Source organism: Carassius auratus, chromosome 38 (assembly GCF_003368295.1).
Source record: "Carassius auratus strain Wakin chromosome 38, ASM336829v1, whole genome shotgun sequence".
Classification (NCBI taxonomy): Eukaryota; Metazoa; Chordata; class Actinopteri; order Cypriniformes; family Cyprinidae; genus Carassius; species Carassius auratus.
In genome coordinates this window covers 14,356,597-14,382,990 of record NC_039280.1, presented here as the reverse complement: position 1 = coordinate 14,382,990, position 26,394 = coordinate 14,356,597, and the positions used below count along the sequence as shown (strand labels likewise).

The 26,394-nt window shown below is 37.5% G+C and overlaps 1 protein-coding gene across 2 annotated transcripts in view; it reads right to left on the bottom strand.

Annotated features, from left to right (window-relative positions):
- LOC113057176 (leucine-rich melanocyte differentiation-associated protein-like) overlaps positions 1-26,394 on the bottom strand; it is a 275,803-nt gene that overhangs the window by 203,089 nt on the left and 46,320 nt on the right. The gene's annotated exons all lie outside the window — the stretch shown is intronic.

The window sequence follows — 26,394 nt, the reverse complement described above, 5'->3', positions numbered from 1 at the left end:
AAAATATTTATTGTACACAGACAGACCTTACTTACAAATTATAGTCCTTTACAGATCACAGATGACATGAGGAAAAGTGTAGTTTGTAAAATAATCTATTGGATTACACATATTAGGAAATGTATTCTAACTACTTTTTGATCATTCATTAAAAAAAAAAAAATGCCATTGTTTACATATGAAAATGTTTCTCAAACTGGGATTCACTAAACTCCCGACTGGTGGCTGTTGTGTGCAATTACACAAAACTAGAAAAAAACTTAACACATCGACAGTGCAGTAATACTTGAGCTCTCTGATGAACAAATACAGACCAAATAACATCAACATGTACGCCTTGGTGAATATCCTAGTAAACACAGTTGCTTTGGCCTAAACAATTGAAAAAGACAATGCATGTGTATTAGTATACTGGATCCATGCTTTCGTTCTTAAAGTGGAGGCAGAAAATCTACTTTTATAAAGATTAATCTATTTTTAATCTATACAGTGAATAATATGCATAGTTATTTTAAATTTGATTACATTTCTGTAGCTGAAAATTAATTTCAGATCAACCTGTAAAACCTGAAAAGCACTGTTTAATTAGTGTCTTTTTAGCACTGAGCCCATAATAGCAGCCAAAAAAATAAAAAATAAAGAAAGAAAAGAAACAGGTCTCAAAGTTTTAACAGCTTTATTTTTGTATTTTTACATTTATTTTTCTAGATTAATGTATTTTTTCCTACAACTGAAGTACCTCGTTTGTGTTGTTTCCTAATGAGGATTTAGATTAATTTTACACATTGCATATTTTAGCACAGAAGCCTAAAAAGACTGTCTTGACTGTTGTCATATCTTTAGATAACTGGTCTGTCTTTTCAATTTATTTATTTTTGTTTATTATAAATATAAATATATATATATATATATATATATATATATATATAAACCTGGAAGCCTATTTATTGTTGTGAATGTCCCAATTGAGGAACGTGATGTGAAAAGCTAAGATAAATGTTCATGGTATATGTTTTGGTTGCATTTGTAAGTTACAAAGACTGTGGGTGGTTGTTTAAAATAGGTATATAACAAAATCGATATATCGATCTATATTGTCCTGTATCGAAATCGCATCACATAATTTTTTGAAGTATCGGCAAATATCGTATCGCATCGTGATGAACTATCCAATTTACATCTCTACTAAATGTATTTTTAAATTATGTGAAACAAAAAAACAGATCAAAGCACATAAATGAGGCACGCTGTAGACATCTGAGATGGTCTGACTTCATTTGGAGTGTTCAAAACAGGCCAAAACTCTTTGGAGAAACTAATCAAGAGGTGCCCAGAAACTGACAGAAGCTATAAGCAAGCGGCACATGACTAGTTTTTATTACTCTGATCCCAGTGTGAGGCGAGTCAAGGCAAACACTGACCAACAGACTAGCAGAGTACTTCACAACTCGTTTTTGCTGTGAAGTCATAGTCTATAGATACAAAAATACAGACTCAAATAATATCCAACTCATCATTCTGAACATGAAACGTTCAGACAGCTACAACATCTGCATGAATAATTGTAAGTAGACGGGTCCAAAACCAAATCATTTAACCTTGCGCTATAATGAATAACACAGGGCTTGGAGCGACCGCTACAGAGTGAAATGAAATTACAGAAAGCAAAACAAAGCAGAAAAACCAATCTCAATAGATGGTTAGATTGAAGGTAACCCTGTTTGACTTCTGACTACGCGTCGAACAGCAAATAGACATCGACAACTGGTATGTCATCATAGAAGAAACACAATGAGGTTTCAGATATGAGGGTCTAAAAAGGTTAACCGTGGAACTAAATGTCCTCTTTCACTGAGCCTGTAATGCAATTTCAGTAAAAAGAACACGAACCGAACTGACGCCAGCTCCCCGTCCATCTTGTGAACTCCAAAGTGATGCTTATCATGTCTCTGGAAATATGCACTTAGTGCCCCAGCAGGCCGTATTGAGTTGCTGGCACACATCAAGCCTTTCTGAATGCACATTTGTCCAGGCCAGAATGAACTTCACTTTAACCAACTTTATTTGTTAGATGACTGCATTTTCTGGGAAAATCCAAACCTCACGGTCCTGACCACAAGTATTAAATATTTTATACTTGTTCATGTAACACAATCTGATGTAAATGTTACATTTATATTTGTAAATGGAAATATACTCACATAATTGCCTCAAGCTTATGCATTATGAATCTTGAAGTAATGAAAAAATCTTTATGTAGAGAAATTTTAAATATTGATCAATGAATGTGTTTTTTATATATATATATATATAATATGAGAATGTGTCTGTTGCGTTGCTGTCTATGGAGGGTCAAGAAAGTGCTCCAATTTCATCAAAAATACCATAATTTGTGTTCTGAAGATGAACGAAGGTCTTACAGGTCTGGAACGACGAGAAGGTGTGCAACTAATAACAGAATTTTCATTTTTGGGAGAACTAACCCTTTAACGTAAATCAAAATTAAAATATGCAGTAAAAGCATTCATTTCATAACACTTAATGCATTATTGTTAACGAACCGATCAAACGATAGGGTTGACATACATAACTTAGAGACTCCTTTCAGTTAATTTTCACTTGTGTATTTCTTCATCAGCCCCATTTTAATTAGGACAACCACTTAACACCTGCAGAAGAACTGCGGCCAAAAGGAATGGTGTCTCAATGCTGTTATTATCAGAACACATCAGCCCTCTCTACAACATGTAATTAACAAGTTTCCACTAGTTCATAAATCCCTCTTTAAAACACTCTCTTCGAATGCTCTGCCGGGGTGGCAAGCGGGAACTAAATTCCACACATGCTGGAGAGGCTTATTTTGCTTAAAAGGAATTTATGTTAGGAACCAGCATTCAAATGTAAACAGCTTTCTATAAGAGCTGCTAGCTGTCACGGAGAAGCCTGATTTCGCCGTCCGATTAAAGATTGAGCAACGCTGGCTTAGCTGAACTAATATTTGGAAAAGACTGAGATAAATGACTTGTGTGTGTTACACCAGATGCTGGCCTGGTGCACTCGGTGTCAGCTGGACACATCCACGTAGTCAAGGGATTTCCTCTTGCATGAGTCTATGATTGCTTTTCTGTTATTTTTACATAAAACAGCTGGGCAGTTGACATGAGTTACTTTCAGGGAGCTGACATTTCTTCATTCAATCTAAACATTTTTAAAAAGCATTATTTAATAAATAATTTAGCTTTTTTACTTAGAATCCCATTCAAAAGTGTTGAGTCATTAAGTTTCTTTTTTTTTTCTTCTAAGTACTTTAATATTAATAATGTATTCCTATGATAACAAAGCTGAATTTTCAACCATCATTACTCCAGTCTTCAGTGTCACACAATCCTTCAGATTTGTGAACAGCTGATTTGTTGCTCAAGAAACATTTCTTATTATTATCAATGTTGAAAAGAGCTGTGATGCTTCTTCATTTTGTCGAAACAGTTTGTATGTATTTATTTATGATTCTTTGGTGAACAAAGTTCAAACAAGCAGCATTCATTTGAAATAGAATATTTATTATCTGTCACTTGTCATCAATATTATGAATCCTTGCTCAGAAGTATTAGCTTAATTAGTTTAAAGAAGACATTACTGTATGTATAATATTATATAAAATAAAAATGGTGAAAAGAACAATAGAAACAGGACTTAAGATTCATATATCTTGCTAAGTTTTATTGTAAGGCTTAAAAAAAAAAAACTTTATGGACATGTTATGCATCAAGAACGGATGAAAACTTGTGAACAAGAGAACACGGAGTTCCTTTCCAAAGCCAAATATAATCCAAGATGCACATTTATCGGCTCGTTTTAATCAACATGCAGTTTTCAAGGTGTTCCTCATGACTGTTTACAACCCATGAGGTGCAATTTTTGGATGGCTGTAAAACTTCTCAGCATGATGCAGGCTGTTATGTTATTTTAAATGGTGAACACCCATGCTTGGAGACAAACTGAGAAATGAAACCCCCTCTCAAGCAGTCAGAGACTTATAAAGAGCCTAGTGTAGTAGAAGCATCCACTTAAAAACTTTTGGCAGGCAGTATATCATACACATGTAAACAGTATTCTTTATCAGATTAAATCTGCTTGTAGGCATTTAGTTTTTCCCCACCTAGTTTAGACAGAAAAACAGCTCTCTGAGGTAAAGATCAGTCAAGACAACTGCAAGCGCAGTGCAATGCCGACTGACAAAAAAAAAAAAAAAATGTGGGTTTCGGGTAAAAACAACAATATTGGGTAGATGTGCTCCATATTGGATGAGTTCAAGAAGTCTTCCAGGCCTCCGAATAATGGTAAAATGCAAGTATAAAATATTAGTCTAAGTTTAAGAAGCTCCATATACTTCAGGTTGACGGGTTCGGAGCTGCCTGTGCTCCCTGCAGCATAATGAGATCCCTTCATGAAAGTGTTGCATTGCCAGCCTGTGCTCCCTACGAGAGAGCTTCCTGTCTGGGCTGTACCCCTGCCCTGATAAACACCGGCACTCTCTACAGTAGGAGGTCAGAAGTTCAAACCCCAGGTTTTAACGGTTAAGGCCGGGATGTGAACTCCTGACCTCCCAATGTGAAGGGAGGTCAGGCACTTCAATGCAGAGCTGCCTGAATTTACAACTGCATGCTGACTCCATGCAAGCACAGCAGAAAGCACCTGATAGAATCTCCTTCAGGGAGGGGGAGTGGCTCCGGCCTCTTTGTACTTTCAGTCACAGCCGGCCCGCACCATAAATCATGTTAATTAGTTGACTGATAAAATAAATCTTGAAAACTCAAGGAGAGATCCTGTTTCCCCGTTCTGCAGTTTAGCCTGCTCTGTGTTATTTGTCATCTGCGAGTCACTGTTTAATCTAGCCATTTGTAGCAGGCGGGTTTTGCCCAGGTTCTGGACGAGCCGGTGGGACTGAGAGGGGCTGACACAGGTAGCTTAAGCTCATCCATCTTTCCCTGGGTGGTCTGCGAAAGGATGCCATCGTAAAAGAGCACAAACACAGATTTGATCAGCGGGGAGCAGGGTTCAAATGCAGATGCTACACCTCACTAACGCACAATGTTAAATAAGCGTTTGCCGCTTAGATTTCCTCCAGCAAGTGACTCGCTGTAACTTTTCAAATGTCAATGAATTCAACACAAAGTGTGAGATGAGGACCTTTCTTCTGGCTAATGACTTTGAAGTAAAAGTGTAATCGCTCAAATATTTCTAAAGTTTAAGTGGCTATTACTATTAACTTAAAGCTATGTAGAGATGTAAACTAGTGATGCACGGGTCGGGTTTTTTTCCAACCCACGGCTACCGCTTTTATAAAATTATTTGGCCTGCCCCAGCCCGCCCTGCACCACTTATTTTTACAATCCACCCCGCACCAGTGACCATTAAATAGACATACTAGGCATTGTAATGTAAATGAAAACGGCCTTTATTTCAGCCTGAAAGTGCTTGGAAACGTCGCCATGTAAACTGGCAATAACATATGATTATGAATATGAACCATAAATCAGGTCATATTAATAACAGGATAATGATAAACATTTACAAAACAGCATTTGTATTCATCTAATAGGCTCAGATTTGTATAAGCCTACAGTTTACAGTCTATGCTACATAACCACTGAACTTTTGTTTTATTTATTTAACACATGGAAGTTTTTACTTTCGCTGTGCAAAAAAAAAAAAAAAGAAAGAAAAAAAGAAAAAAGAATGGCATCCACTGGAGGATTAAATCTATTTTGCTTAGACTCCAGCACCCGGCCAGCAGAGCTATGAGACGACCCGCGCATCACATACTAACAACCTTTACACAAAAATGTTTAAAATATGAATGTACTCGCATATGAAAATGAAAATTATTTGAATCACATCAAAAAAAAAAAAAAAAAAAAAAAGTTATTTTCATTTTTTTTTTTATGTGTATGTTACACATCAAGGTTATTAACTTAAATATACAAAAACTTGCGCGCACACACACACACAAAAAGTAAACTACTAAAATAATGTAACAAAAAAGATTTTTAGAAATGGAAAAGCTTAAAAAAAAAAAAGGAAAAACTTTTTTTTTGATGCGATTCAAATAATTTTCATTTTCATATGCGAGTACATTTATATTTTAAACATTTTTGTGTAAAGGTTGTTAGTATGTGAATTTATATTTTACAATTTTACAAATTGTTTGTTTTCTAACATTGTTATTTTACATACTTTATATAAATAAGCATATACACACAAATATACTTAATGTTGTGTGTATATATATACTGTACACACACACACACACAGTATGTTTATTTTAAATGTATTTTTATCATTTTTAAATTAGCTATTTTTATCATTAAATAAACTAAACGAATCAAATTTTCAAAACTCTAATAACCCTCTCATGCACACAAATCTTCACGACTTCATGGGCTATTGTGAACAATTTTCAAAGCTGGTGAAATGTGAATGGCAGGAAAGGACATCTCTGAAGCCTCTCGATTCTTTCAAAGAAGCCACAAGTATGTGAAATTTTCTCTGCTACAGTCCCTCTTGCCAAAGACTTGAGAGGTCGCCTGCACACCATAACACTCTTGTTGAGAAGTACACTGCCTTGTTGGTAATTACAGCTGTTTGCCAGAGTGTTTTGTGTTTTGCTTTGCTTGTTCCATCTCAGAGGCTAACAACCCTTCATTATTCATGGTTTGACTCGCATCTCACTGAAGCAAATTACACAGGGGAGTGACAGCTTTCAGAACAGAGCAGCCTCGTCCTCTTCCCTTCAGAGTGGCACTAAATCATAGAGACGAGGCTTTAACTTCTGACCTCTCACCTGTTGAACCCCCCCGAGAGGTTATTTCTGCCTATGGGCCACGATCCGGACAAAAACAGCTCCAATGTAATACACATATGCTTATACATACCTTGACAGTCTGGGGATTGACACGAATACACTAAACCAGTATAACAAACTTCCATCTGAAACCACTGGTCAAGTATTAAAAAAAAATAATACCATTATCATTACTACGAATATTAATAATATCATATATGGTAGTAACAAAATTTCTGAAACTACACTAAATGTAAAAAAAAAAATGGTAAAAACTTTAGTATAGGGACCATTATTATTAGCATGCATATTAACATGTTGCCCATTTATGCATGACCGTATTCTACATTCCTAATCCTACCCAATACCTAAACTTTACAACTATCTTGCTAACCACTGATAAGCAGCATATTAAGAGTTTGAGGCAAAAGTCAGTAGTTAAAAGTCAGTATTAGTAGTTAATGTTATGTTAATGGCAAAAATTCGACCTTAAAATAAAGTCTGACCAAAAAAAAAAAAAAAGATTTGATGTAGTATTTACTTTGAAAAACAACACAGAAACTGCTAATAGATTTCACAAATAGTGTATGTGGTTGATAATTTAATACGAATTGGCACCACTCTGCATTATCAGACACTGAAAATAGACTCCATTTGTCATCTTATATGCACAGTCAAATTATAGACCTTTTAACACTTCTCAAGACGCTATTGGTTGAGAGGCCAAGGGAACGCAAACACAAGACAAAAAGGAGGAAAAAGAGAGTGTCCTGCTCCTTTCAATGAGGTTTGGGCAGTTTCAGTTGAGACTGTATACTAGGACATCACAGGGCAAGCATGAATGCAACAAGCTGACATGAATAGGTGAGCTTACTGTGATACAAGCTCCATTGTCATCTGACAAATACAATGGCACAAGAATCCCTCACGTCTCATTACCAAATTGGGCGTTTCGTTTGCCAAATGACATCAAAGTAGTCTCGGGGGCTTGTGCCAACTTGTTATGTTCTGGGTCACAAAACATGCGTGAATAAGAGTTTCAGTGGGGACAAACAAAAAGTCTTTGTGGAGATGATGGCATTCAGATTGTGATGAAAAGGCAGGTGTGGATACTTCAAAGCAGCCTGATAGGAAACCTTCAAAAACATTCTCCAAAAGACCTGCAGAGTCTGACCTGATCGAAAGGTCATTGTGCTCCAAGATAAAGGCAGGCAGGGCAGAGGAACAATGTAGGATCAAGGATGGTCACATCAAATCATAGAAATGGATTTATAGTCCGAGTGATGAGGAAGAGTGGATGCTGTTTGTATGCTGCATTCCCATCCGTTTCCACATTCTCACAGGCGAAGATTATCGAGATGAACCCATCTCACGCTAACTATTGATCCACTTCCTCACCTCACTTTGAAAAAGAAAGCCATGTCGATAAAATCATCACAAAACAAAATTAATTTCTGAAATGCATTCACTGAGATAATGAGTTTATGTGTTATAAACCGGCTCAATCATTAAACACAACAGATTTATACAGAATCTGAACACCTATCATTCACAAAGTTAAAAATATTTAATATAATTTAAATATTCTTTTCACTCTCACTAGGAGTGCAGCTCTGTTTAAATCCGCATTTGCACAATTTTAGTCAAAAGTCAATGTAAAAATACAGATTCCATCTGGGACTGATCACATATAGGAATTATAGGAATTATACGACCCCCTCTCTGATCATTGGCTAGGTTTGGTTTGTGCTACTAAAGCTGCTGGTGCATTTGCTTTTGTTCCCTTGCATTTCTTTCCCTGAGCAAGCGAACCGAAGCACACAAGCCAATTCAATTATTCTGGCAGCGGCGCTAATATCTCCATCTAATGGTAGATAATACACAATATTCAAGAGTTCAATGTGTACAGTGTTTGTAAATGCTCCGGTAAAGGGCTGCACTTAATCATCCATTTCACACTCTTGGGAGTGCACTGAAATAACTAATAAGGTGACCTCGGCTTAGCTATGGCTCAACATGTTCATCAGGGAATGTCAAGACAATTTTTATTTAAATTCTAATTAAAACATTATTATTATTGCTGTTGTTAATTAAAATATATAATAAATTGTATAATATATGACATTCAAAATATATTGCACGCAGGTCTTCTGCGGTCTTAACTTCCCTGAACCTCTATTATAGACTCCAAATGCAACGGCAAAGCCTAAAAAAAAAAAATAAATCAAGAAAGTGCATATGTGCACAATAACATAGCATTAATATACAATACTATCTCAACTTTCATCTTGTCAAATGAGATTCAAGTAAACCCTGCTAAGAGGAATCCATTATAATGAAATCCCCATATACTCCAAATATATAATCTCAGCACAGATGTGTTACAGTTTCCAATGCATCGGGGTTATTTATGACTTGCCATTATAAAAGCTTGTATAATTTATGACGTTCAATTAATGCAATACCTTCCATGAGCTTTCAGTTTGTTTTTGGTATTTTTTCTGAGATCCGCTGATACGCACATGCCAAAAATATGCAGCAACGCCATTTAGGCTGTTAGAGCAGGCTAGAGACTGATTTATGGACATGAATTAAAAAGAATGAAAAATTTATGACTGCAATTTGTGGGCAGCCATAAAACTATTAAAGAACTTTGGAGTTGCATTCAGCTCTTTTGTCTCTAAGTGAAGCAAGATGACTTAATCTTATGAATACATGAAAAAAAAAAATCTTAATTCTTCTGTTCAGAAGTAAATGACAGCAAAACTATAATCAAGCATGCACAGAATATTTTCCAGGGCATTATTAAGTGGAAACTGTAACCAATGCGGCTGTTTAAGGAGTCAACACCCTGTTTTCACATTTATGTGCTTGTGCATAAAACTATATATCTTCCACTGCTACATTGACTGAGTGCCATTGCATGATTGAATGAAAGTCTATCCTTGACTGACAAATGATATATTAAGCTTTCGTCTGGTGGGGGGAAGCCAGGCATGTCAGTTACCTGCTACAGAAGAAGCTCCACTTGTCAATCTACTTTGCGCCTGGCTAAACAAGATCTGAAATGTTAAAGCCCTCCTGCATCAGAGCTTCACACTGATCCATGCCCCTATACATCCAAACCATGTGACAGACATGAATCACTGCCTGAAATAAATGCCTGAATATCACATCTGGAGGTGAAACAAATTTGTTAAGTCCAGGAATGCTCGGGTGGATATGAAAGATATGAAAAAAGAACATGTGGCTTACTTGAGAATTCTTGTCGGGTTGGTCAATGTACTTGCACTCGTAAAAATTACTTATATAATGTAAATGGTAATTATTCTTTTTTTCTTTCTTCGTTTTATAAGGCTTTGTGTATATATATATATATATATATATATATATATATATATATATATATATATATATATATATATATATATATATATATATATAAGCGATTATAGGAAAAGCAAAATTGTTAAAGATACATGTATATATTTTAGAAAAATGTTTGTTTATATATTAAATATATACATATAATGATATAAAAAGAATATGAATACATACATTTATAAACGTAAATATTTTCAAAATGTATACTGTATGTGTGTGTCTATGTAAACACACTATTAATCTGCATAATATACATAAATCGTACAGGTGCATATATAATGTCCAACAAATCATCACTGACTTCAGAAACTTCACACTAGACTTTGGATTCTCCAGTCTTCCTCCAGACTCCAGAGCTTAATTTCCAAATTAAATGCTGAATTTACTTTCATCTGAAAAGAGGACTGTGGACCACTTTGCAACAATACAATTTTTTTCTCCTTACCCCAGGTGAAATGCTTCTAATGATTTTTTCTGGTTCAGGAGTGGCTTGGTTCTAGAAATGTGACCGCTGGAGCCCTTTTCCTTAAGACATTTGAGCATTTTGTGAAGTACTCCCAAGTTCTTGAATCAACTTTTCCTGTTGCTGTGGTCATCCCTGTTGCTTGTGCACCTTTCCCTACCACACTTTTTCCTTCTAGTCAACTTTCTTTGAATATATTTTGATACAGCACTCTGTGAACAGCCAGCCTTTTCAGCAATGACCTTCCATGACTTACCCTTCAGGAGGTTGTTGATGATTGTCTTCTGGACAACTGTCAAGTCAGTAGTATTTCCCATAATTGTGGTTGCATGTTCTAAGCCCAGGAGGTACCCAGTATTTATACTCAAAATCAATCAAACAAATTAAGCTCAAAATTGAATTCACATTTTGAGATACAGATTTTTTTTTCTAAGCTACAAGTCGTAGCCATCAGAATAATAAACAAAAAACTCTTGAAATATTTCAAGATGATATATATATATATATATATATATATATATATATATATATAATTTTTTTTTTTTATTATTATTTTTTTTAAGAACATTTCACAAATAATTTCCCTCCTACCGAAGATTGCTTTAATTTCCGTGAAAACATAAGGTGACTGTTCTACTCTGGTTGCACACATGCGTGTGACTAAGTCATTAATAAAGATGCAGCCAAATGCTTGCACAGGTCTGGGCTGCAGTATGTGGCTGTATGGTGCCTCTATGTGCCTGGGAATGAGTGCAGTCATCTCCTTGGCTCGGCTGGCGTTGATTGTGTATGATTAATGGTTAAAAGGAACAGAGAGAGAAAGGTCAACTTCTGGGTTGGAGTCAGAGCAGCTACATAGGGAGTAATTAAGACATTTGTGTAAGCATGATTAATAAGCCTGAGCTGACACTGTGTACTGTAAACAAGAGGCAACCAGATGGTTTGCCACGTACTGCATCTTACACTGAGATGGAAGACCGCCTAAATGAAAGCATGCAGTGTAACCCCCCAGCTCGAACCTCCAGGTTTCATATGACCATGCGAGAGAGAAGTCAACCTTAGAGTTGTTGATGAGTGGGATTTACGGAACAAAGGGACAACGAATGTCAAAGAAAGAAATGTTTCATGTCTTAGTGTGGCAGCATCAGTAGTTATTCAGCATTTGACATTAGATGACCCTTAAGTGATCATTAGCAGTGCAGTGAGGACTGACCCATCAGGTCGCATGTATCCGCTGACCTTCTTTCCTAGATGATGGCCATGTAGGTGGTGTAAAGTACTCTTTCCCTCTCCATCATCTCTCCTGCAGTCTTTCAGCCATGTGACCAGCAATATAGAGGGATTAGCTCCCGCATGTAGAGAGAAAGACTGGGAGACAGGTGTCAAAACGCTCCAGCAAGCAAAGCTAACGACCGCTAATCAGATCTGTTGTTCTCTTGCAATCCACGTCCTATTCACAAGTTTCATCCCACATGAAACACAATTATGGTGGGTTTGAAGTTCAGTGTCTACTTACTCAACAGTCTCTTCGTGTAAATGTTAGTTCTTAAGAGAAAAGGGCTGAGATTAAGTCGAGAGACAGAAACAGAGCTCCTTGTCGGTATGTGTGTGTTGATCAAAACCAGTGATGGGCTTAAATCACACAGGATCACAGCAAAAGAACGAGACATGGAAGTCCTGCTTGTAGAAATAGGACCTTTGAGCTAGATTTCTCAACAGGAGCTTAAGTATATTGTGAAATGCCAAAGGCTGTGGGAAAAAAAATAAGACTGCTGAAGAAGGGGGGAAAAACCAACGTCAATGTGTTTATGTTGAAAGGAATGGTCTCACTGGCTGAACAAGGTGTTGTTTAGCCTGTTAGCAATAATGTTTATAGAGGCCAACAATATAGCCAATAATAACAGCACCATTACTAATGAAACCGAGACTAAAGGTGCAGTCACATCTGCAAAATATTGACTACAAAAAGGTTCATCATCTTGTCTATTGTCAAAGGTATAGTGTATAAAGCAGAGCTAACACACAAGTCACTTTCAAAACTAACACCTTTCTGGTGGTCAATGCAATAAATCATTGTAAACCACTTGAATCAGTTGCAAAATATGCGTGGGGGAAATCTTTCGCCCTCAAATGAAACTATTAGATTTTGCATGCAAAAACACAATGAATATCAGTAAATGTCATCACACCCCATCTTAAATATGTGATAGGACTAGGGCTGTACGTAAATTTCAATAATTCCATATATCGTGCATTTCTGAGCATCACATAGGTTAGTGTTTTGTCTTAAAGGAGCCATGAACTGCCAGTTTTATTTTGTACTGGTCCTGAGGTCCACTTAATAAGTTATCAAGATTTTTACATGAAAGAACATCATTGTGTAGAAGTTTTTTGCATAGTTTTTGACTCATCAGAATGCTCTTTTTGAATAGATGTGGATGACTGTAGACTCGGAAGTAAACACCCACTGCTATGATTGGCTAACAGTTAAGTATGTTTGACAGCCTACATCCTACCTGGATGGACACATAAATACTGAGTACATATCAAACGATCTGTAATAATAGACAGCAATAATGATCATGAAATAAAAACGATAACTCACACTTATGTGGTGCTACATTACTGTCAGATCCAATATAGTCAGCACAGAATCATCTTTTAGTTTCAATCTTTCTGAAAATCCAGAAATTGATTGTGAGTTGATTTGTGATTGTGAAAAATAAAATAAACGAATCATTTGGTTTCTGTAGACCCGAGTTTGCCTCTCATTCTTTTCACAACATGGTAGTGATGTAGAAGCAATATAACCAGCATGACACGTCAAAAACACAAACCAAGCATCCTTTAAAATGTTTTGACAAACAACAATGTCGACAATCAGGGCTGGTTAGGACAAATAATCACATTACCATGGAAGAGACATGATTTATCGCTTGACACTTCATCATGCCACGCTCAATTAAGATGTTGTAAGATGCGAGATGGCGTGCCAAGATGATCCAGTCCAATCAGTACATAAGAAGTACAATTAAAATGGCTGACAAAGTTCTTGAAGTAATAACAACTGGCACCAAAGTGGCATAGTTAGCCATACCCAAGATGGAGCTGCAAGATCCTGCTCTTCAAAACATCCGTCACCCGACAGGAAAGAGGAGACACACCCTAGCAAAGCACAGATCTCAGGAAGAGGAGTGCAGAGGCATGTGATGAGTGACAAACAACAGCTGGGTGAACTCAGGGCCGACATGTGCCCCACATCTCCCAGCAGGAGTCAGTGCAGAACAGGGGGCTCGCCCGTGCGGGCCTGGTGAGGGCATAACAGGGGATGCCATTACACATCATGCCCCTTTTATCCGGGACATCAAAATGGCCACTTTTACACTACATATGGATTGAGCGTTCTTCCATTCTCATAATGCTGGTAATCTGTTCCCAGAACATGAAAGGATGAATTAGAAACAGGTGTTCGGCGCTGGATATGCAAGCGTATTAAAAGCTTCACCAGCTGGAGATCACATACACATGTGGGCTGATTCAGTTTGACATGCATTACATTTTTAATTTCAGAGATCTTTTTTGTTTAATTTATTTGGTAAATGTCAGGTTCATTACTCCCTTTCTTATCCACATTTATCTTGATTCATTTCCATGATCTAAGCAGGATTGAGCAGGACATAAATCAACAGAACCTATGATGGGAGGAAAAACAAATCCAGCTCCAGTTGGAAGCGTCAAAGTGTCCGTCTTTCCCAGCACTCCCGGCTCTCGAATTAGCTTGGCTTCACATTAATTGTAAGTGAGTTTAGACATCAGGCCAGTGCTGTTCCACACATCAACGGGCCTGAGCCGGAGCAGGTCTGACAGCCACCAAGCAGAAAGCTTTTGTCTTTATAAGGGCCGCGAGGAGGAGAAGAATGGGGTGGCTACAATTACACAAGCAGATAGGCTTCAGACAGCTTGAAATCATAGCAAAATTCAAGGCAGAAAAACAAGGCAAAGGACCTTGCAGAGGTGCCAGGGTGCAAACAATCACATGCACCATGGATCCCCCCCAGTGCCGGTAGGGAGGCGTGTGTGCGCGCACATATATGCGATCCACCTCCAGCTCAAGATAATTGTGCTAAAATGCTTTAGTTTCAGTTTGAACCTCTTGGATGCTGAATTGGGAAGAAAAAAAAGGAACACTTACAAAGAACATTTATCAAAAGAGAAGGGTCGCTCAAGGAGCGTTTGGGAGCCATCACCCCGATGCTCCAGAGGATGATGAAAACCAGGGCTTTGCACTTCCTAATAAAAAGTCTGCAGTAATGTTGGCTGGGTGTCTCATTTGGAAAACTGTTTGTCCTTTTGTCCTGTCCAAGTTTCTTAAACTGCTGTCAGCTCAATTGTTCTGCCGGAGCAAAATTATTATGCACCTGTCATCAGCAGAGAGGGGGGGCTGGAAAACTAAAATAATGAAATGTGAGCTGTAAACCGTTCAACCCAGATGAGAGAAAAATCACAGGATGACGAAATATTTCTTACTCTCTGCACAGAAATGGATCAGTTTTGCAGGCCTGAGAGAGTATCACATTCTGTCAGCACTTCACCATGGTGATTTTCACTCAGATGACCAAAACAATGAACTAGTTTATCCTGGGTAAACCCCTTTAGTATCTTTAGGAAACTATATGAAGTGCTTTTACATACTAGTATGATGTGCATCATGCATGGTAAACCAACTATGGCAGCTACACAAGAAATTTTTATATTTGACCTGATAATCCAATGCATCATCATTACACCATGGTCACAGTTGGGGTGAATTTGATTTATGTTGGTGTATTTCATAACTGCTTGTCAGAAAACACCTAAAAACTAAAAATGCACTGCATAAAAATTCTGCTTGATCCCAATAATCCAATAACTCTTCTCATGATAATAAAACAGATATTAGAACAGTATAGATTCCAATTTTATGCTGAATACATTAAAAATAAACCACTAAAAAGATAATTGTTTTAAATGCTACAAGTGAACTTTGGCATCACTTTCTTATAATGTAGTATGAAAATTTATATTTTGACACTTGCATGATCAAATTTAACAATGGTATTAAATTAGGGTTTTAAATGATTTCCTGTAGCGGAATAGAGTAGGCGAGCGTGATTCACCTAGTACAACATTTCAATCAACCAATCAGAATTGAAATATAACTTTTCAGAAAATATCTGTTTTAGGCTTACAACCAGAGTTAGGTGCTTCTACACCCTTATCAATCAGCTATCATTTCCCACTGATTTTAGTAATAAATTATGGGTAGGGTTAGGTTTAGGGGTAGCGATTGGGTTAAGTCTTCATTTTTGGACAATGATGTTAATCCAGGATCATCAGATGATGTTGATCCAGGAACATGTCTTACTTGGCAAACTCACGGCGACCGAGTAGAGTATGGCACTAGCAACACTAACAAAGCTAGCAAAAATGAGGAGTCACTCGAAACCAAAACTAGCAAGTAGGGATGTCATTATGCACCCCATCCAGTTGAAAATCGATACAAATATGACAAGTTAATTCAAATGACACGTTAAAGTGAAAGTGAAGCAGTCAGTTAAGTTAACGTTATGTAATTAAAGTGATTTACACTTTGATTAAAAAAAAACAACAACAACATGATCAACGCAACCATAAAAAAAAAAAAAAATGTTTTGTTGTTTAAGCTTTTGGAGCAAGGGTGCCACCATCTTGCAGTACCACCACATGTGACGTCACAGGGCCAGTGCACTAATATAAGCATTGATTTACATTTTGAACACACGAATGTTATATTAACGCACAAATAATTTGGTTTACACCGTAATTTGAATGAATATTCAACATCAAACTGTCTGTTAAGTTTTGATTATGTTATCCCAAACAATGTTTATATAATGTGAAGCGCAACGCAATGTAAACAAACAACTCTTCATAATATCATTAATGTCGCATTTTATTATGTCAGACCATTAAGACATGCATTACATTGACTGTTTCATCAGTTGAATGTATCATATTTTATGTTCACATGCGGTACTTGCATGTTGTGATAGACCTTTTCTGAAAGAGATTTAAATGTGGTTATTTTCCTAAGTAATGCAAACTTAACTGACTGCTTCATTTCCAATTCGATCGATAAAATTGGGGGCACCATAAGTTTATATGAATATCTCTGAGAAGAACTGACTGTCATTAGGAAAGTTTAGACTATATTTTATTTTTTATCTTGCCTTTGTATAATGCATATTAAAGTATACTATTAAAGTTCATAAGTGCAGCACTGCTGTGTTAACAGAGGTAACCGAGTAAACGCTTTATCACTGCTGTTCCATAAACGACACCTGCTGTCAGAGAGTGAATTTGCATCTCACGCAGCCCATCTGCGGTTTCTGTTATGTGCAGATATGTTTTATGTAGTATAGTTTCACAAAACTAACATCAGATTGTTCTGTTTTTGCTTTAAATTTTTTATAATTTTTAATCTAATTTAGATTAAACACAGCTGATGCTGCATGAATTATCTTAAACTGTATTCTGAAGATGAACGTCTTACAGGTTTGGAACGACATGAGGGTGAGTCATTAAAGACAATATTCATTTTTGGGTGAACTAACCCTTTAAGTCTATAACAAATATAATATATTCCATAATCAAAACACTACATTTTCATTTACATTTGAGACAGAGACCAGAGATATTGCAATTGTGTATATGAATTACTGATGAGTTTGATAGTCACACACAAAAAAAGATGTTTTAAATTTACTGAGACAATTTCCCATGTTGAATTTGCAGCACACCTGCGAACAAGAGTGAGCTCAATGACTCTGTCCATTTTTAATGTACATTTGAGTGTTTCCAGGCCACTAAACTTAAAGGCAGATCGAGATAGGAGTCAGTTTAATCACTATAATTTGTGGTAAAAGTGACACTGTAATAATCGTGTGATTTATGAGTCCATTCTGATCTATTTTTATAGGTAATCAACCTTAAAAGTGTAGCAGGAGTGTCTGAACTGAGAATAGATTAATGCTGTTCCTTTACAAATTACTCTTCAGTGTCATTAAGTCCTTTTAGTAATGATACCTTAAAACTTCATGGGCCCTAGATTAGGTAGAAGTCAAATAAAGGACTATGAATGACCACTGGAAGTTAAAGGACTTAAATTTTTTTAAATGCAACTTTTAAAAAAAAACTCATGGTTATGTCATTATTTGCTTGCCCTATTCACTGTAAAATATGTTTTTTTTTAAACTTGTAAATAAATATTATTGGACTAAATTATTATAATTTTACAAATTTCAGTCTTTCTGCTTTCATATTTCATATTTTCCTTCTTGTTTCAGTGTTGTTGTTCTAAGCCTGTATGTTCATATGCAGTTTTTGTTTTGTTTTTTTATGTGGAAGACACGCACACACTTTTTAGTCTCAAAATAGATGTTATCAAAAGTAGTTATCATGCCCATCATGTAGTTTAGGTTTGCAAATAATGATATTTTCATTTTTGGTGAACTGTTTCCTTAAGAACCACCTTTGCCCCGAAAAAGCAACATTAAACAAACATTAACAAAAGTGAATAAAAGGCAGAATGTGCTGTTGTTGTGAGCAGCAGGAGTGGTGCCAGTCCAAAAGTACTCATTCTGATTGCTTTTGCTGACAGCCCAAAGCTGCGACATCCTCCTGGCAAACGTTCGGCCATCGCTTTGATCTCTCAGACTCCTAAATAAGCTGCAGACAAAGTTCACACACAGGTCAGCAGAGTCATCTGATCATCCATTCCAGAAGAAGCCACTTCATGACAGTCATACCCCACTGCTGTCCGCATCATGCAAAGTTCACACAATGACAGACCAGACACACACCTTTTCCCACTTCTCCAGACAAAGCATGCTTTAATAAACAAGACACTCACGAATTTACACAGAGAAACATCGCATGCAAATGCAGCCACAGGGGGCATGCAATTACTAGGTGTGTTATAAGTACTACATGATTCATAGCGCCAAGTAATCTGAGGCAGATCTAACAAAAGTGAATTTATACATAACTTTCAGACACGACACAAAAGGATTTCATAGCAATACAACAAAAGTCACAGCAAACAATGCAATGCAGCTAAACCAACATTTCCCCTCCCAACGTCATCCATCCCACATACTTCATCTGTGTTGTTGACATCGTGCTCTTAATGTACAATAAAGCGGCAATTGTTAAAAATACAAAAAAAAATGCATCGCTTTAAGTTGAAGTTCCTACGGGACCAATTGTTACAAAACAAAACCGGTTCGCTTGTAATTCCGGTTCCTTTGGGATGTTTAGAGGCATCAAACGCAGCGCCATTCATGATGTAGCGTCCTTTATGGTTGAAGCAAAAGAAAAGATCCAATTAATAAAGCATATCAATCTGCTAACACTGTCACAACATATTCCTCTTGATTCATTACAGTGCAGGTCCTAGTCCTCCCTGGCAGCCCGTGTTGCCTAGTAATTACACTTCTTCCTTTGACAACCTGCATGATTGTTTTCCTAACAGTATATTACTTCGTTAGTACTTTCCAATGCTGGTTATTTTTAAACTGTCACTTTTGCCAGACTCATCCTGATTTGCACTCGTCTGTTTATCATAACAATCATTAATAACTGTCACTCGGTGTCATCAATATAACAGGCTCATTCCCTCATTAGCATGTCCCGGCGTTTGTTCCACCGAGAGCCCGGGTATTTTCTACCAACAGGCCCAGCCAATTACTCTGCCGAAATGGAATCGCATTAATCAAAACTTAACAAGGTGGCAAATTTAAAGATATCAGATTGCAGGAGACAGCACAAGTAATATGTCACTGTCAGGGGTTCTATGTAGGTATGCATGGCTGACACTAAATATATCCCCTCGCACAGGCCGCGTGAATTTTAACATTTCATATGATCTGACAACTTTCAAAGTGAAAGGCCCCACTTCTGTTGTCTTGTCCCTCATTCTGGTAAGGATAGTGAAAGAGCAAGAGAGCGAGTAGTAGTATACAAGTCCTGAAACAATTCTGTATTTTTGTTTATAACAAATGGTCAGTTATCAACAAAAGGAGCCACTTAACCTTTAGAAAAATGCTAATCGTCCGCCTCAGGAGGTCAAAATAAACATGCACTCAGCGGTGTTATTTTCCATTTATTTATATATATCTAAATGCTCTAATTTGAATATTTTCCACAGTAAACATTAAAACATGAATATGGGAAAAAATGTTTAACTACCACTGAGTTACGATGAATCAGTTGTTCAGACACTTTACCTTAAACTAGCTAGGTTAATTTTATGTTCGACATTAGATATGTTCGACAAGCTATTATGTCTCACAAAAAAACAGGACATGTGATTTGTTCCTGTTTATATAAAAGTAATGAGACACCAAAATATAACTTATTCACACCAGAGTATAAGACAAAATGTATGAGAAAGCAAGACGGCTAAGGAAAGGGAAAGAGAGAGAGCGAGCGAGAGAGAGGCTGGGTGAGAGAGCGAAAGGGGAGGGAAGAAAAGGTTGAGCATGTCTGTGAGAGCCAGCAGGCGGCAGTTCATCATGTCTGCCTTCACAGAGACGTTTTCTTTTACACTTTAAATGATGATACTCATCAATCACCGGCTGACAGCTGCATCAAGCCAGCTGCAAACATGCAAAGGCCAGCAGTCTGAAACATGCTGACGCCACCCATCGCTGCATAGAAAATAATCATTCAGCTCAGGCTCCACACTAGATTTATTTTCTCATATACGACCCTCTCTCTTCCTCTAGCCACTGTAAAATAAATACCATCCATTTCACGGAAACAATGTGCAGGGTTGCTGGCGGGACACACCCCTCATGGCACATGCAAGAGTTAATGATTATGCGGCTGGCAAAAAGCAAAGAGGACTAAACCTAATCAGGTAGGCCCGCGAGCCAGTGATGTTCATCTCGCGAAAAGAAAGCTCAGTGTCACAGCAGTTCCATTGACGTATACTGTGACTTTGAAAATGCGTCATGTATTCGAAACACAGTAGGTCAGAGCCGGGAGCAAACAAACTGTATCTTAACAGGAAAATACATGCATAAATTTAATTACACACAACTAACCAAAGCAGTGGGAATGTTTCAAAATCAGAATTTAACGACGTGTGTGATTCCCACATGTCCGATACATCGTAACGTTACTGTAAATTCGAACCGAATGTTCTCAGGGACGCTCATGGCATTTAAACACAGAAAAACAGCCACAGTTTAGAGAGCGCAATGAATGCTATTAGCAGTAAAGGTTATTCATGCACTGCCCACACACACGCACACACTGTCCCCAACTGTTTCCCGATTAATACCACCATCCCTCTTCCATCTTTCCATTTCGCAGAAAAGCGATTGCTCATTTTTTAAGGGGAGCTTGTGGAGCAGATGGATGCGAATTCAAAGTTTCCTGATCTTTAGCAGAAGTTATGGAGGGTTATCTTTGGCTGTATATCTCCGGGTTGGCAGGCCTCCCCTGGCGATGAAGGATTAAGCACCGCAGCTGTCTCTCCCTCCGAATGATGCAGTGCAGCACTCGCCGACACGACAGCATCACTTAATCTTAATGTCCGCTCCTCCAGCGCGGCCGCGCAGGACAAAGCCAATCAACATCACATGCCACGAGGATGGACCTACTGCTTGGCCCTGGAGTCTCTCACCCGCACCGACCGATTAATCAACTTCAGCCAGCCCAATCCCAGAGTTCACTTCTCTCACGGCACAGCTGAGCTCGCCACTGAGATGTATAGGACGGGGGGGCTGGCGTGTTCCACAACACTTATCAGACGGCACATTATGCATGGCTTTGTATTGCTTAGAGAAAAGGATCAGGGTAGAAGAAAGAGGCGGTATTGAATGCTTACACCTTATTTCTGTCACGGGCCACCTATTTGTTGTGTTTAAAGAGATATCTGACCAATAATGGAGAAAAAAAGCTTAAGGAGAGCTTGGGGTTTTGGAATAATGACTCCCGCTCATTTAGACAAATTGCACGTGCAGAGGACCATTACTGTGCTTTAAATTCAATATAATAGCAGCGTATTAAAGGAGACAACATTTCCCCCGATCCCTGCATATTAACTACTACTTCTCGCTCTCAAAACATACTGGATAGCCAAGTGAGTGCTTTCTTAATTGTATCAGCTGAAGCAACAAACTGGAAGATGGTGGCCGTGTTGTTTTTATTCCTCTGCTTCGAGGCCCGAGGAAAATTCAAAAGAACACAAATCGCACTTGGTAATTCACCTAAAACAAATATGACAAGTATTAAATGCAAACAGCTGCAGAGGAAACGACTATATCCCTGAGAAAACGCGAGCAAATATCTTCGTGTACCCGTCCATCCCCTTGAGTATGTTTACATCGTCACAGATGATCGGGTGCATGCTGGAATATATTACTTCCATAAGTTACCCTCAAATGAAGACAGCACTATTGCGCCACGATGTTTCCTCCATTCCAGTCAAGATTAAGAGCATTCAGGCATTCTCGGCTCTGGAATGGTATGCAACATTAAAGATGTAGAGGAGCCTCCGGTGTCCTCTATGGAGGATGCACCTGATTTAGTACAACCAATTTAAAGCCGGAGACATCCGACATTACCTTTGAAGACGCTACATAATGTCAGCAAACAAGCTATAAAACACTGTAATAGTGCCTTATATTTGGATACAAGTTTTCTCGGGCAGTTGGCAAACCCTGATGCTAGGAGATGTACATTGTTATCACTATTTCTATTACTATCACTATTTTTTTAAAGCTAAAAAACACATTGCATTTCAGGTGTGACTCATTTGAGTGAATAAACTGGAAGCATGATGACTGCAGTGCCTCAAATATTTTTTGTAATTTATAGAGCATGAACACGCAAGATTTCTGATGTATGTTTTTTGGAATTTAATGCTAATTCAGCTAACAGTGGAACACTTACGCATCTGTCATTTTTCATCTGCATACGTCTAGTGGAAGGTTAAATAATTTATCCGCTGCAATATGATATCCACAGAGCAGCACTAGTCATTTACACATAGTTAGGTTGTTTTCGCAGTGGTAATTGCTTTTGGCTACAATGCAATCTGCTGCTAAAACAGCAGCAATAACTTATTTAATATTGTTAACTTTGGCTCCAAGAGTACTCAGACTGCAGTATCTGATCCTAGACCAGCTGCAATGAAATGGTTTCCATTCACAAACACCTAAGTATGTTCCACAAAGGGGGTTTGGACCTAAAACAAAACCAACTTAAAGAGTATCTAATCCCGCAGAAATCTGCCTGACGAGAAGGTCTTGACGTAGGTCATTTCCTCACAACTGAACCGTGGGGTCTCATTAGTAACACAACAATCGCTGGTATGGCGACACAAGCTTTTGTGGTACTCGGCGGTGTTACAAAGCTGAGGTCATTGAGGGTAAACATGGTGCATTACAGAGGAAATCTGGAAACAGATGAAAAGAGAACACTTACAAACAGCCTTTAACGAGATAGTTCACCCGAAAAATAAATATTCAGGCATCATTTACTCACCCTCATGTCTTCTCAAATACGTCTTGTGTTATTTCTTTCATAGAGCACAAAAGGAGGCGTTCTGAACAATGTCCTGACCACTTTTTTTATATTACAATAAATGACACTAAAGCTTTCAAGCTTCAAAATGATTACAAATTTCATTTTTTGGTGAACTATCCCTTTAAAACGAACTCTCCTCAAATTAGCTGGCCGAGGACACTTACATCCTCCCTCTAAAAGAGACATGTCATCCATGTAACCTCTGTGCCAAGTGTGGATTTGTCTATATTCCAGCCCTTGGCTGATTGCTGTGTCATTACAGCTTTAAATGTTTCAAACCATCTGTGGCCAGCGTAAAATATGCTTTTTCAGTCCAGTCCGGCATTGACTTCATATCATAAAAGAATCAACATAATTGGCAATTACAGGTCCCTAATTTGGCTGTAAAACTGGGAGAGGCCAAGAGGACAGGGATGGCAGAAAGAGGTGGAATATTAAGCCACAGCAGCTGGCAGTGCCCCCATACACACATTCCCAGGCATATGGAGCTAGGACATTAAAAGAAGAGGATGGTGTTATGCATACATATTATTGCTTCAGATGTAACCTTGAACAAAACAGCATTTAACAAAAAATCCAAATCTAACATTTATTTGTGATTTTCAAATCCAATCGTTCTGTTATGGTCCTGTGCAGAAAGAAACATTCTTCACTACATTCTTTGCCAATCTTTAAAAGATTCCATGATGTCCAGCCAAGATTTCCACTTCCTGCAGCAGCAAAGCCCATAATAAGACCACGTGATTAACCCTGAAGATGGAGGTGCTCTTCTGCTCGAGCTTTTTTCACCAGTCATACCACTGATCCATTGGTCCGAAAGTTCCAGTTTGGTTACAACACTCCATTAAAGATTTTTCCAGAACTCCACAAGTCTATCCAAATTAATTATAGCATATTCATACGGCATTTTACATACTTCTTGGTCAAAAGTGGCATTCAGCAAGGTGTTCTCACAAGAAGGCCATACTAAATGTTTTTCACTCCTTTCATCAGGTCCTCTTGCAAGTCTTGGGCAGTAAATCGATTGTTTTTCTCAATTGTTTTGATTAAACATTTGATTGCCCTTGGTGATATTATGCTTTTCCTTCAAAGCCCTCAATGGTTTTCTGGTACAACAAATTCTTAACTTAAGAATAAGGCTGCCAGCTGTGTCTCTAGGAACCTTCTGTGCAGCCATAGATTTTCTGATGTAACAGAACAATTTCTTCTCCATAGCCTTTGTGAGATCTCTTTTGACTTGGCCATGTTTGCTACTCAACTTTAGCACATGTTTAATTAAGCCTTTTTAGAATCCCCAAAGGCTTAACTGTGTTTTAACACAATTTCTTAGCCTATTGCAGAATTAAGTCTTAAAAACATCAATGTTGAATAGGGGTTGAATAATTATGACATAGCTCATTTACCAACAACAAAAAATTATATATATATTTTTTTTTTACTACTACTTTTTTATTATATTCCACTAAACTGTTGTAGATGCAATTGAAAACTGCTCTGCTTAATGCAATCTATAAATTACTACAACCGCTAGGGCATTGAATACTTCTGATTTCAGTTGTACATTGACGTGCATATATTAGGTAATCCAGTGTGTGAAATGTACAATTTATTTAAATAAACAAAAAAATAAATAAAATAAAAACAAATCTCATTAGTTTATTTTCCCTTTAGTTTTGAATACTGGCCATAAACCTAAAATTGTTTATGCCTGTTTACAACAAATGAATAGGTCTTGTATTAAATTAGGGCTGCAACTAATGACTATTTTGATAATCGATTAATCTGTCGATTATTTTTTACGATTAATCGGTTTCTGTACTTATATTTTAGTTTTGCCCATTTTTTCCCCAAGTAAATTATTAATAAAGGGTCTTTATCATTTATCATAGACTTTTTAGAGATTTTAAACCATTTTGCATCGTCATATCCTCATCAAAAATATACCTGGAGTTGTGTTTTATTATGTGTTAGTAATCCTATGTCGATCTCTTCTGCAATCAAAACACTGACCCATACTTACTCTAGCAAATTTCACAAGGAGATTTCCAATAATGTTTTCACCATGGCAGTCCTCAGGGCTTCTAAAGTAGTTTAACATCCTGAACAAAGCTTATTAAGGAATCTTTCAGAACATATTTTCACGAAGAATAAGAATAAAACAGAATAAGATTGCAGTACATATTTTTTTTCCTGTAAACACACAGCTTAGACCTGGGAAACAGCGTTATAGCTTATGCTGTGAAATTGTAAACAATCCTTCGAATAAAGTGCCAATGGCATGAAACCTGAATGGAACTCACATTTTAAAGTAAAATCCATCAGAAGGTTGTCCAGAAAAAAAAATTGGACACAAAAAAAAACTAAAAAAATAAGTTATTTAGCAACTAATCGATGACTAAATTAGTTGACAACTATTTTAATAATCGATTTTAATCGATTAAATCGATTAGTTGTTTCAGCTCTACATTAAATAGCCTAACTCGTAAAGTAAAAAATAGTTTGGCACACTGTTTTGTATTTTCACATTTTTCCACGTTTCCTCACTGCTCTCAATGGTAAATAATGTGAAACAGTCCTGCCTGCCATTAACCATGCAGCTATATCCATCTACTTTGGTTAGATGGATAAACAATAGTAAGGGCAGCATGTCTATTGGTTGACACATTTTTAAATGTAGTACATACACCACACAGCTGCATTACTAATTCTAAGATCATCAGCAGAAGTTCGGCAGGACCGCAGGGCCGTCCGGTAATGATTTGTTCATGGAGCGAGTCTCTCTCTCAGTGACTACTTCATTAGAACACGGCCCATTGGCAGCATAATGCCAGCGCCCGCCTGAGTCCCTGCTAACACAGACATCATCACCAATTCGCGGCACATGATAAAGGCCTGTCACATCCACAGCATTATTAATTAACAGCACGCTGAGGTGAAATTCAATCAGGCCGGGCCGTACGCATCTCCTTAACAGGTTATGCAAATCCCACTCATTCTGCCAGTGACCATGTACGAGAAGGCAGTGTGAGACTCTACTCACACTTATTACTGTAATAAGAGGCCCGATAACATCGGAGGGGGTGGG